The 13013-nt window shown below is 44.9% G+C and overlaps 1 protein-coding gene across 3 annotated transcripts in view; it reads left to right on the top strand.

The window, feature by feature from the left end:
• The first annotated feature begins 1074 nt into the window (after nucleotides 1-1074).
• TEX2 (testis expressed 2) overlaps nucleotides 1075-13013 on the top strand; it is a 112009-nt gene continuing 100070 nt past the window's right edge. For 2 of the 3 annotated variants that reach the window (XM_081271714.1, XM_081271712.1), the window contains exon 1: nucleotides 1075-1232. The gene's annotated coding sequence lies outside the window, so the exon portion shown is untranslated. Of the gene's footprint in view, nucleotides 1233-2120; nucleotides 2525-13013 lie in introns of all 3 variants that reach the window. The other variant, XM_081271713.1, reaches the window with a different exon arrangement.

The raw sequence follows: 13013 nt of genomic DNA, 5'->3' as shown, positions 1-13013 counted from the left end.
GGGTCTCAGTAAGGATCTTGCTAAATTGCTGAGGCAGATCTTAAATTTGCAATCCTCCTGCTTCAGCCTCCCAAATCGCTGAGATTACTGATTATGTGACATAGGAAGCTCATTCCAAGTGAGAATTCACCTCTAGGAGTTACTTTTCCTCTCCTGGCCTCAGACATTGCCTCTTTGAAATGAATATATTAGATGAGTTCTAAGCTCTTATACCTAGTCACAAGTCATGCATGGTGGTGCACATCAGTAATCCCAGCAACTCTGGAGAGGATCACAAGTTCAAGGCCGGCCTTTATATCTGAGTGAGACCCTGTCTCAAAATTAAAAAAAAAAAAAAAAAAAAAAAGGGGATGGGGATGTAGTTCAGTGGTAAAGCGCCCACGGGTTCAATTCTAGTTCAAAAACAAACACCAAAGTAACAAAAAACTAACAACAGATTCCGTTTGGAACTGGATGTTGCAGAAGTCTGGGGGAGACTGGTAATTTGTCTTTTAAAGCCAATTTCTGAATTTGGACGGGGACAGATGTGTCTGACGAATTAGATATCATTGATTCTCGGAGCCTCAGTTTCCCTCTGTCAGGGGCATTTGCTGCTAGGATGCAGGAAGAGGAAATTAAGAAGTACAAAAAACTAGGAAAGGGTCTGGGGATGTGGCTCAAGCGGTAGCGCGCTCGCCTGGCATGCGTGCGGCCGGGTTAGATCCTCAGCACCACATACCAACAAAGATGTTGTGTCCGCCGATAACAAAAAAATAAATAAATATTAAAATTCTCTCTCTCTCTCTCTTTCTCTGGAAAAAAAAATCTTAAAAAAAAAAAAAAAAAACTAGGGAAAGCTCCAGGAGAGAGAGGCTCACCCGGGATTCTTTCATGTAACATCCCAAACCCTGGTACCTCCAGCCGCCGCCCCTTCCTCCGGTCCACAGGGCAGCGGCCCCTTTAACAGCCCGGACGAATCGCCCACCTATTTCCACGGCCGTTCCTCGGCGCGCGGTAGGGGTTGGATTGGTCGGGCCTAGAGCGCGGCTTGCTCCGCCCCGCCGCCCTTTGGTTGGCCGCAGCGGCGGCGGGCGCGGGGCGGGTCCGCCGGCGGGGCGGGGCGGCCGGTGCCCGGGGGCGGGCGGGCTGCAGGACCGCGGCTGGAGAGCTGGAGCGGGAGCCGGAGCCCGAGCCGCGGTGGCCGCGGAGCACGGGCGCCGGCGCAATACCATGAGGCATCCAGCGGATCCGGGGTGAGCGCTCCCGGGCCCGGGTGGGGCGGCGGAGGGAGCGCCTCGGGAGAAGGCCTGGGCTGGGGCCGGCCTGACCCCACAGGTCCGTGGTACCTGCCGGGTCCGGCGGCCGTTGGCGCGGCGGGGCGCAGGGTCTGCGGTCCCGCCCCGCTGTCTTGGCCCGGGTATGGACCAAGACGCCGGCCCACTACGCCCCCCAGGCGAACCTTCTTCCTTCGGGGCCGTGCGGGGCAGTTTGGGCTAGACCCGGGCCGGAGGTGCCGACCGGCGGTCCCCAGGCTGTCGTCCCGGGGCGCCGGCTCGAACCCGGCAGGGAGGCAGCGTCCACACGCGCACTAAAGGAGAAGAGCTTGCACTTTTATGAATGGGGCCCCGGGTTCTTGCCGCCCCCCTCGCCCATGTCACGCAAGCTTAGAAGTCGAGGGACCGCAGATACTTTTACACGGATCTGTCAGAGGTTGTCTGCGCCTCGCTTGTTTTTCCTCCTACTCCGGGAAAACGCCGGTGGTCGTTGCTGGGGGTGGCCGTTGCTGTGGGTGGCCGTGGGGTGGTTTGTTTGCCATAGAAGGGGGCGGCGGCGCGCCAAAACCCCGGGGATCGGAAGGTTAACAAGTGACATTGGGCTGAGGCCTAACGCCAGCTGCCCCGCCAGGAGCGCGGGGTTGACGGTGGCGGCCGTCGCTGCTGGCTGCTGAGCCCAAAGTCGAAACGCTGGGACCGGGAGCAGGAAGGGAACTGCCCGCTGGGTTGCAGCACACGCCGCTCAGGGCGCTCACCCGCGCTGGAGTTGATGCAAGGGAGTTTTTCCCCCCTTGAAAACGGTTTTTTGGAAAACTTAGCTTCTCACCGAGTTGATGGTTACTTAACCATAGGTTGTTATGGTTACAGGCCATCAAATATAAGAGCAAAGTCTGTTTCCACGCTCTCTGTTCCTCCAAAGCTACGGAGTACTTTGTCACTACGTTGCATTGAACGCTGCACAGAGAGGACACACCTTTTTTAAAGTTGAAGGAAAAGCGTGGGCTCCACGAGGGCACCAGCTATATTCTGTTTGCGTTTGGAGTCCCAGCGTATTGACACTGTCAGTGCCCTGCACAAGAGTTGGAAGGAATCCGCCCTTTACATGTTTTCGATGATTCTCACCTAAGGATTTAGAGCAGTCATTTTGGGATCCAGTATAAGCTGAAGAGAAACAGCGAATGACTTGTATGGATAACATCAAGGAAAAATGGAGGGGCAACTAATTTGTGAGTTTTGGAACTTGACGACACAAGAAAGCTTATCCCTTATTGGTAAGGTGAAACTGCCATTTCATAAGCTCTCACCCAACCCTGGAAAGGATTTCACTTCTCTTTCAGATTTTTCCAGAAATTGGTAGTTGGTCTAAATTTATGGAAAACAAGGAAGCCTCTCAAGATGATGAAGCTAGAGTCAGGTTTTTGCTGGTGACTTTTTTTTTGTTAGTGAGCCCTTCTGGGAGTGACAGTGAAGGCATGGAGAGGGAACCTGGAGGACTCTGGGGACTGCCTTGCTTGCACATTTATCCCCAGGAAAAAGGTGCAGTGCCTGAGAGGAAGGAGATTAACAAACTGATTCAGATCAGAATATGGTAGTGATCAAGTCCACTGACAAGTAATCCATTGACTGGACAGACATGGAGGAAGGAACAGTTGAGGAGCCAGGTGTGGAAGGTTTGAAGAACAAGTAGAATGTCACTGTTTATGTGATTAGCGATATAGCATATGCCAAGCATATTGTTTATTATTAGAGATTACGAGTGCTTCTGGAGAAGAAGCAGGAGAGATTAGTCTTTTAGATAGAATAAATGTGTAGGATGTTTCAGATTTAAAAAAAAGTTGCCTAAGAAAGAAATATCCAACTAATTTTTATTGGGAATCTGTGGTGTATAAGAAACTGCTAGGCATTATGAATATGAAGGAAGAAAAAATGGGGAAGAGTTTGTTTTTACATGCCATATGATTGGTCTTCTTTCCAAAATCAGAAGCTGTTTTCTGAGGATTTTCTGAAGCCCTTAAGTATAGTAAAGAAGAAATGCACAGAATATTATTTAATGTAAAAACAAAACAAAGTAATGAAGCAATTCTTCTCACTGATTCTTCTTAAAGATTACTTTGGTATCAAGCTGAGTCTCCAGAGACCAGTTTTGTGTGTCACATTGGTATAAAACTGTATTCATCCTCATGTCTGTTGACTGTTGTGTTAATGGTAAGTGCCTGTTTGTTTTAGTTTTTGTTTTTAATCCCTTTGCCTGTCATTTCATTTATTCAGAAGTTGGTAAGTCCTTTAAAAAAACACTGGCCCTTTTTTCCAGGTACTTCTAGTTAATTTCTTTGCCTGAATTTCTCTTGGGGTCTTCTGTCTTCTGTCCATCCTTATTATCTCCTGAGTATCCCCCTTGGCAGCTCTTGTGGTTACAGAGAATGTTCTGTCTTTGATTCTGTCCCAAAGCAGAGGTGACTAGCATTAAAAAGAAGGCATTGTTGAGTTTTAGCTCTGCCAGTTACAATGTCCTGCCATTTGTGTGTGTCTTCTCCATCCTGCAGTAGCCTCTTAGGGTGGCCACGATGGCCTCTCTTTACAGAAGAGGAAACTGAAGCTCAGAGTGATTCAATAACTTGCCAGGGTGACAAGCAGGAATTTCTATCTAGGACTTTCTGATTCTCAAGGTGCTTTTCCATTGACCATATTTCTTTTCCTGAGAGAGGAATAGAGTTTATGACGAGTAATCTAGCGTAGAATCTGCTTGAGTAGACACATGAGAGGTCAGGTTCAGAGACGTTCAGAGAATTGCCAGTTAATGGGTTTCTTTTTTTTTTTTAAGATATATATATATATATATATATATATATATATATATATATATATATATATAAATAAATATATCTCACACATGCTAGGCAAGTACTCTACCACTGAGCCACAACCTTAGCCCCAGTTAATGGGTTTCTGTGCTGTGGTGGAGACAAGTTAGCAGCTCTGCCATGTGCAGTTTTGAGTATTACATGCCCTTGGGAAAATAGGGGTTTACTACTGTGAAAAGGTGACTAGACTTCTAGGTTCTGAATCCCAATGGTTCTACTTACCCTTTTGTGACTTTGAGTAAGTTACTTTCTCTGTATCTCAGTTTATTTATCATTAAAGTGGGACAATATTCACATTTTTGCAACAGTGCAATTTGTACCATTTTAACATTTAAAAAAACAAAAACAAAAACCCAAAACATATCATCTGTGGGACCTTAGAGTTGTAGTTGGCAGTGTCTTCATTTTTCGGTGCATAAAATAATGGTGTGTTTTACAGTCAGTGGTTTTTAGATTAGATGGAGTAGATAGTACATTATTTATAGGTAGTTGTGAGGCTTGAATGAAGTCACTCATGTCCTTGGCATACATGATACCCAGTAACAGTTGATGTTGTCAAATGACAGAATAACTGATAGGTGGATCTTGGGTGAAGCTACAGAGAGTCCCATAAGCTTTGCCACTCAGAGCCCAGGCAGTACCCCATGATCTGGGGCTGCAGGAACGGTTTCCAATTTGCTTGGAGCTCTGTCCTTTGGCTGACTTGTCCCTGTGAGAAGCATTAACTTCAGAAGCTAACGAGCCATGGACCACAACTCCCTTTGTTCTGCTTATTCATTAAGGTCTTTGTCAACTTTAAATCCCAAGTTAAAAATAAAATAAAAACTGGTATAAAAAGATGGGCAACCTAAGCCAATATGAGTATTCTTACCTGTGAGTTTTAAAGCTGCTAAAGGTTATGTACAAGATTCTATGTTGCTCCTTCTCAGACTCCTTTATAGTGCTTAATTACAACGCAGGAAATGTCCATGAGACATTTAATGAGAAGGGTGCTAGGAGGTCTGACAATACAGAAGCCCTTGCCTGGCATGGCTGAGGTAAACAGTGCACTGGATGTGGGGCTGAGAGGCTTGGTGATAGTCTTGGTGACTTCATCTGTTATCCCAGGTTCCTGGCCACATCACTTTACCACTCGGGGCCTTAGAGGAGCTCTCTTCTCAAATGAGGACCCCTTCTTAGTTACCTGCCTCTAACACAATCTCATAGAATATATGAGTGTATGAGTTGCAGGCTCTGAGATATGAAATGAATGAAAGGAAATTTAGAATTTTCGAAGTCTCATTTGGATGTGTGGATAGTGCTTTGCAAAGCAGGAAACACCAAGTAGGTAAGAGCAGTGTGTTAGCTGGCATTTAGGGAGAATTACTGTGTGCCCCGTGCTGTTCTTTTAAACTTCACAAAATCCTATGAGTAGTAGATACTGTTATGAATTCTAAGATGAGAAACAGATTTAGAGAGGTTAAATAACATGGCTAAGATCACATTCAAGTTCAAGAGCTTATAGCTGGGATTAGAACCCAGGCTTCTATTGCTCCCATTTGACTTCTCTGGTTGCTTCAGGTGGGTCTTGCCTCATTTTGGAGTCCTCTCAAGCCATGTACCCTGGGAGCTTTCCCAGGTTAAAAATAAGAGTCTCCTGCTTTGAAATCACAGATTCCTGTTATTATGTACTAACAACTGTTTAAAATCTAAGTTCTCCCTCAGGATTTCTGTGAATTGGGGGAACTTTGTTAAACCTAAAGAATAATTCATGTGGGAGTTGAAGGGGACTTAAGTCCTTGAAAAGAGAGGTTTTTCTTTGTTGAACAAAAGCCATTGCACTGTCACTGTGAGCATAAATGGGACTATTGAGGGAAGAATCTGACCTTTCTGTGTGGAAGCTCACACAATGGGAAACCTGGGTGGGCTTTGAAATGCTAGGTAACCTTTGCCTGTTGGATTTGCCTGGAATATTGGCTCAAGGTTTTCCCCTAAGAAGATTATGGGAACTGAGACATTGAGGACCTCCCCAGCTTATTCTAACAGCTGAGAATGGCACAGGGCAAGAGGCACTGTCTTCAGTCATAAGCTTATTTAGGACTTGAGATCAAAACCCACCCTTTGGATTGTACCTGAAAACACCTTTCAGAGTCACAGTTTGCATTTTGTAAGTTTCCTTTCTCTTGTTATTTAAAGCTGACATAAGCTGGCTTGTTCTCTTATCCAATTTTCAGTCCTTTCCTAAACTAATGCTGTCTTTTAAGCAGTATTCCTAAAGATGGAATTTATCTTTTGGGGCTAAGAGAGAATTTAAAATTTTTTTCTACTGAAAGAACTGACTGAACAATGGTTGTCAGTCACCAAGCGTTTGAGTGTCTCCTGGGGCCAAGCACTGTGCGTGGTTTGGAAATCTGACAGGCAGCAAAACAGATGTGGCCCCTGACTGCACTTGGCACCTTATCTAGTCTAGACAATAAACAAGTCAACAGAGCTTTATAGGCACTGTACATATGATATTGTAGTGAGTGTAAAATCTTCCTCTGAAGAAAAACAACAGGGCACTGAGAAAAGGTAAAGGGAAAGAGCCCACAGCTGGGAATGCTGGGAAGAGTATTGCAAGAGAGGAAGCAATGGTTCTGGGGCTATATGTAACTCAGTGGTTAAGTGTTTGCGTAGCATAAAGTGAAGGCATTGTGTCCATATACAACGAGAGAGAGAGAGAGAGAGAGAGAGAGAGAGAGAGAGAGAGAGAGAGAGAAAGAGAGAACACGAACGAACAACGTGTGAGTGGTGTGACTGCATTGATTGAGGGGGCCAGAGAGGAGAAGATGGGAAAGGGCAGTGCTGGGGGTCAGGCAGGGGCCCAGGAGCTGGTCACCATTGGAGGATCCTTGGAAAGTTTCTTAACCTCTTGTGCTTCAATTTGCTACTTCCAAGTGGCTGTGAAAGAGCCCTAAGAGCAGTACCTGGTGTGACAGACAGGGCTATGAGTAAGGATTTGCTGACTCTCAGGACTGTGGGGAACTTGACCTAGAATGGGTGGGCTTCTCATCATTCAAAGTTTGGAGTAACCACAGGGCTGAAGGGAGGAGAAGGAGGACTGCCCAATCTCCTGGAAGGCCTCCAGGCAGCCTGGTGTTGGGCCTTCTGCAGTGCACCTGCTCGTGGGAGAACTTGCCCCACCTGTAGGAGCCTCTACATCAGGTGCAGTGTTCAGTATGAATTTGGGTGGACTTGAAGCCATTGTGCCTCTGCTTCTGCCTATAGTTGTCTGCTTTAGTGTTTGGGAGGTAGATTTTAGCCTCTTTTTCCCCCCCCTGTTAAGAGGAATCAGAGGCTAATGGCCTTATTACCAGGTCATTAGATGTGACAGCTCTGAGTTGCTGTGTGTGATACCTGCTTGAGCTCCATCTCTGACAAGATTTGATGTGGTATTTTCACATTCAGAGAGACAGCTCCCCTGGGATTTTATAGGGAGATTATAAAGCAGGTCAGAGTCTTTGGTTCTTTGGTCTGGCTTGGATAGTCGGTAGAATAGTATTTAAATTATCTTGCAAAGTATTTATTAAGCCTGGTAAAATTTGTATATAGTTGCATTAGTTTTAAGTCTTCTATTCTAGAAAATAATATACAAAAGTAGAAATAATATAATGGATCCCATGCATCTGTCACTTGGTTTTAATAATTATCAACATTCTCCTAGTACTGAAGATAGCTTCACACTGAAGCATTTTGGTGGATTTTCTGTCACAGTATAAAAGTGTCTTTGGATTGAAAAAATCATACGATAGAAATTATCATGGAGGAAAAAAAAAGTCCTGCATCCTGTATAATTATAAGGCTGTGTTAGGTCATTGATATTTAGAATCTGAAATGAGCATTTCTTGGAAGCTTCTTATAGACTTGCTTGTGAAAAGTAGGCATAAAAAATTAAGAGCACTCTCAAGATGATCAGTTTATTAAACATGGAGCATTAACCATTGTGGACAGTGTGTAAGGTACATTTACAAAAATAATTCTGTGTCTATAGTGGCTCATAAAATTATGGCCCCCTTCTTGCCAAAGCGCAGGTTATTTCAAATAGATTTTACACAAAGCTCAAACTATGAAACAGATTGTTTTAGTTATATATATTGAAGCACAATTTATAATGTTCACTTATAAAAGCAAATAAGACACAAGTACATAATTTTGAAAGTCTCTATATTTTAAATTTTTGTTTGTTTTCATTTTTTAAAGGGGAAATTCAAACTAAACATGCAAAGAATCCAGTAGCAGTGCTCCTGTGGGTCTTTGCCCGACAGACCTTTCTATGATATTGATGTTCTAGATTGGTGCTCTCCAACGCGGTAGCCACTTTCCGAGTGCCACTGTTGAACATTTGAAAGATAGCAGTGTCACTAAGAAACCAAACCTTTAATTTTATCTAATTTTAATTTAAATAGCTCCATACTGGCAGTGCAGCCCCAGGGTTTAAAATCACCAGTCTCAATGATAGGATAGAATCCAGCACAAACTAATTTGGGCAACAAATGAAAGAGTACAAATCATATGTAGTTCCCAAGCTCAGAACATCTTAGAGAAAAGAAGTTTGATTTTGTGAGAGAAGGAAAAACTTCCTATTAGGGAGCTGCGGGTTTCAGTGATTCAGGTTAGATTTGATGCTGTGGTGTCTTGGGCACAGGATCTCATGAGAAGAGGAGTAAGTCTCTGAACTGTAAGTTCTGTGCTGCTTGTTCATTGCTCAGTGTCTTAAGAGGTAGAAAGGAATGGGTTAAGTGGATCACCTGAAGGTTTCAGGAGGCAGGACAACCGCCAGCCTTGGAAGTTGTGTCCACTGCCACTGTAGGGCAGCACCCAGGGCCTTGGAGGTGACAGCTGCAGAGGGCATAGGCTTTTTGATCACTTATTTATCCCCAGTGCATAGTAGATGCTTGATAAATGGGTGTTTAGAATGGATGATAGTTATAGTAAGTAAGAAGAAGGGCTTTAGATTTATCTAGAAATTCTGGATAACAGGTGCCACAGGAAGTGTCCTAGTGAGCTGCAAACTTTGCACAGCCGTTCTTTCTGCTAGGGGTCATTGACATTTCTCCTCACTGCAGACAGGCACAAGCTAGACTTCCATCCTTCACCCACCTCGCTCTTACCCATTTCTTTGCCAAATGCTGCAGATCTTGATCTCGTAAACATCTCTGGAATGGTTCTCTTCTCTCCAGCTTCATTGCCACCACTCTAGTTCAGACAACCATCTTTTTTGCTTGGCAGACTGCAGCAGCCCCTCACTAACCTGCCTACATCTCCTTCTGCTCCTTTGTAATCTACTCCCTGTGTTCAGGCAGAGTGGTCTGTGAAGTATTCCTATCCTCGCTCAAACCCTGTGAAGGCTTCTTGTTGCTCCTGGGAAAGATCCACATTCTAAACATATTTCTGAACATGTGATCCAGCCCTCCTGCCTTTTTTAGCCTGGACTGTCTCTCCCTTGGCTTATTACATTCCAGGTTCACTGGCCACCTTTGTCCCCATCCCCAGCTGGGAGGGAGCTAGACCTTTCAGGAATTGAACCCTGTGCTTGAAATGGCTCCATCTCCTGACTTCCCTCCTTTTCTCTTCTTGCCATTTGCAGCAAACTGATAAACTGTCTGTTATTCATGTCCTTTGGTAGATCTCTGCTCTTTCCCCTCCCTCCAGGAGGGCTGGCCCGTGTTCATTTTGTTCATCATTACGTACCTACAACCTAGCAGTGTCTGCCCCATTGCCTGTGCTTGCAGAATGTTTGTTGGAGAATGAATGAGTGTGTGCAGGTGTGCTAGAAAACAAGGAAAAACTTGAGTATTTTTTTTTAACTTGGGTTTACTGTAGAAGTTGAGTAATTTTTAGAGTAGAATAACCCAGGAGGGGAAGTGGGAGGTGGGAAGGGTCCACAGAGATCCATTGTAGAGCTATCCAGTGTTTGGGGTGGAAGTACCTTACAAAAACAGGCCTGAGGAAACATTTTATACACCTTTATCCTAGACTTAGAAGGCATTTGCCTGCCATGGTGAAAGGATGGAATTTGAGGGTGGCCCTCTTACCTGGATGAGCTTTCTACACCCAGCCTTAGGAGGCAACTCTCTCAAGCATGGGCTCTAATTTGAGATCTCAAGGTCAAGATCATAGTCTTCTGTGTACAGCCCATGGTCAGGATCCAGATGTAGTCACCTTCCTAGCAGTGGATTCTGTACTGCTCATATTTGTACTTCTCTCCTGCCTTTTACCCACCTCCCTTGTTCCCAGCAGCAAACCCGAGTGCTTCACCTAGGGGTGTTTGGCAAGCATTTGATTATAGTCCCTTGTGTACTAAAATTTATACTGGGTAGACTCTTAAAAAGGGGTCCGCGGGGCTGGAGTTGTGACTCAGTGGTAGAGCACTTGCCTAGCACAGGTGAGGCACTGAGTTTGATCATCAGCAACATATAAAAATAAATAAAATAAAGGAATTGTGTCCATCTACAACTAAAAAATAAAAGTAAAAGGGGCAGTAATAGCAGGGAATTCTTGTTGCACCTGGGGGACAAGAGGCCTCCTGCTATTGGGACACATTCCCTGTTGGAGAGAAGGAGCAGCCATGATTAGCCCTGGCACTACAGCTAGGGAGACTTGCTGTTTTGTTCAGGCCCCACGGCCATGTGGTAGGGAGATAGGAGAAACGATCTTCTCTTGAACTTTGAAGTTATGCATAGGAGATTGAAGGACTGTAGGCAAAGATGGTGGATAAATTTCTCCAACAGCTTTTGTGATTATGACTCTGAAAGAGAAAATTAGGTTGAGATGTCACTAGCTGGTTTCCTAAATAGTGTCCTTTTCCAAGGAAGGGACTAGTTGCCGAGAACCTCTGATAACCAGACAAGACCATGGTGAGGTGTTTTCTGGGAGTCTTGCAAGTCTGGTAATGAGGACTTCAGACTGTATATTAAGGAGACAGAAGTGAAAAGTGTACAGGAAAATTGCAGATCCCCAGATAACAAGGAGACATGTGTGACTTAGCAGCTATCTTGGTACCAAAGGGGTGATCAGGAGAGAAATCTCTAGTGGCAACTGGCACTGAAGCCAGTTAAGAACACCCCTGAGTGGGGGGTTCTGGTATCTACAAACTCATGCCTGAGGGTAAGCAGCTCAGTCCATCTTGTGCTGGGGATCCTGCAGTGTAGCCAGGGAGGTATGGTGGGGGTAGGCGATAGTTAGCAGTGCAGGTAGAGCCAAGAATTATGGATACCATGGCCCCAAGAGAAAACCTTCTGAGGGGTCACTCTCCATACCCTCATTATGGAAACTGATGGAAAACATTGCAGTTATGATGGAAAGGGAGGTAAGGGGATGCCCTTGTAGGACTCAGCCTGCCAGACCAAGGCAAGTGTTCTTTTCCATAGATGGATTTTAAACAGGCCCTCTGAGAGGTGAAGTCTCATGCCGATGTTTGTATTTTAGTGAATTCTGTTACAAGGTGAATTCTATTACAGGTAACCATGTGATGAGTTCTAACTCTATGTTGCTGCTAATTTGGCCTCTGAGAGGTAGAGGGTGTGTGTGTGTGTTTGGGACTTGATGCCAAATAGGGAAAAGCTGTTTGACAAAGTAAACAAGGTTAAAGCCATCCAGAGGGCCAGGGAGTCTGTGACTGCAGCCCAGAAGTAAGCACAAAGGAGCGCCTCACACAGGCTGGCTCTGCTACTGAGAACATTGGGCTGAACATTTCCTACCCTGTGCTGTTGTTTCCTTTAAAATGATGGAACTCCTCCTCCTTATCTAAACTGGAACAGGAGCCATCTTAATGTCCTCAGATACTTTTTAGAGATGACCTCTTGAATATTATTAGTTTACAATGACTATAGATAGTTTTTCTTTGGTGCTGGGCATGGGAAGAGGGGGAAAAAGGTACATCTTGAGCTTCTGATTAGGTGATAGAGTTGTTGGCAGGGCCTCACACATGCTAACCGTGTGCTCTATCACTGAGCTATACCTGACCCCACTGATGACTAAAGGTTGTGGATCTCCTTGGCCTCCCATCTTCCTCTCGCCCCTACAGATTTCAGAGCAGAAACTCCAGTACTTGCTTTAGGAAGCCTGAAGCGAGCTGTCTTCAGGGAAAGTTGAGCTGCTGTTCTGGCTAAGTTTAGAGGTGAGAGAGATTGAAATGGAAAATAAGTCAGAGAAGTAGAAACCCCGTGGGAAAGGAGTTGCTTTTGTTTAAATTTCCCAGGGCAAGCTAAAGCCTTTGGGGATAGGATGAGTGGTATTCGATCCTGAAGGCTGAGGTTCATAGTAAAGCAGGAACATTAATTTTTTTTTTAAGGCTAAAACTCCGAATAGAAATGACTATTGATCATGCTCTGAGCCAGAGACTAAACTCATTTAGTTGACTTAGCTTTTGTCTAAAGGCTTGACTATGATTGAGAAGCATGTTCATGGGAGGCTTAATAGCCCGAAGTGCATTTTATTTCAGATCTGATTTGTAGTTCCAAAATCTTAGGGAAGGAGGAAAAAAAGCACATCTTGAGCTTCTGAATTAGGTGATAGAGTTGTTTTGGTAGCAAGCATAAAAGTCCAGGGCCTAGAATGTTCTGGGGTAGGTGGTCAAGAGGCCCTTCTAAAGGGTTGTATGAATTTATAATGCCAGAGTGTTAGTCTCAAAAAATAAAATTGAAAGCATATTTAATGTGTATTTCTTTGACCACAGTTTTGGAGGAGCCTTCCAGAAACTGCAGCTTTGACTGTTTATAAAGTCTGATTCTGTTGTGGCCTGATAAGAAGGTTAGCTGCCTTGTGGTATCTCTAGAATTGACCCATTAGCTTCAGTTCCCTCTCCCAGGACTCCCGTCCTGCTCCTCCTAGGCTCCCTCCCCAGGGCTGCAGTGGGGTGCTCTGCCTTGCACCCCGTACT

The sequence above is a fragment of the Spermophilus citellus genome (assembly GCF_964194105.1).
Source record: "Spermophilus citellus genome assembly, chromosome: 17".
NCBI classification, from domain to species: Eukaryota; Metazoa; Chordata; class Mammalia; order Rodentia; family Sciuridae; genus Spermophilus; species Spermophilus citellus.
Note: the sequence above shows the minus strand (reverse complement) of the source record. Positions and strands in the feature narration are given on the sequence as shown.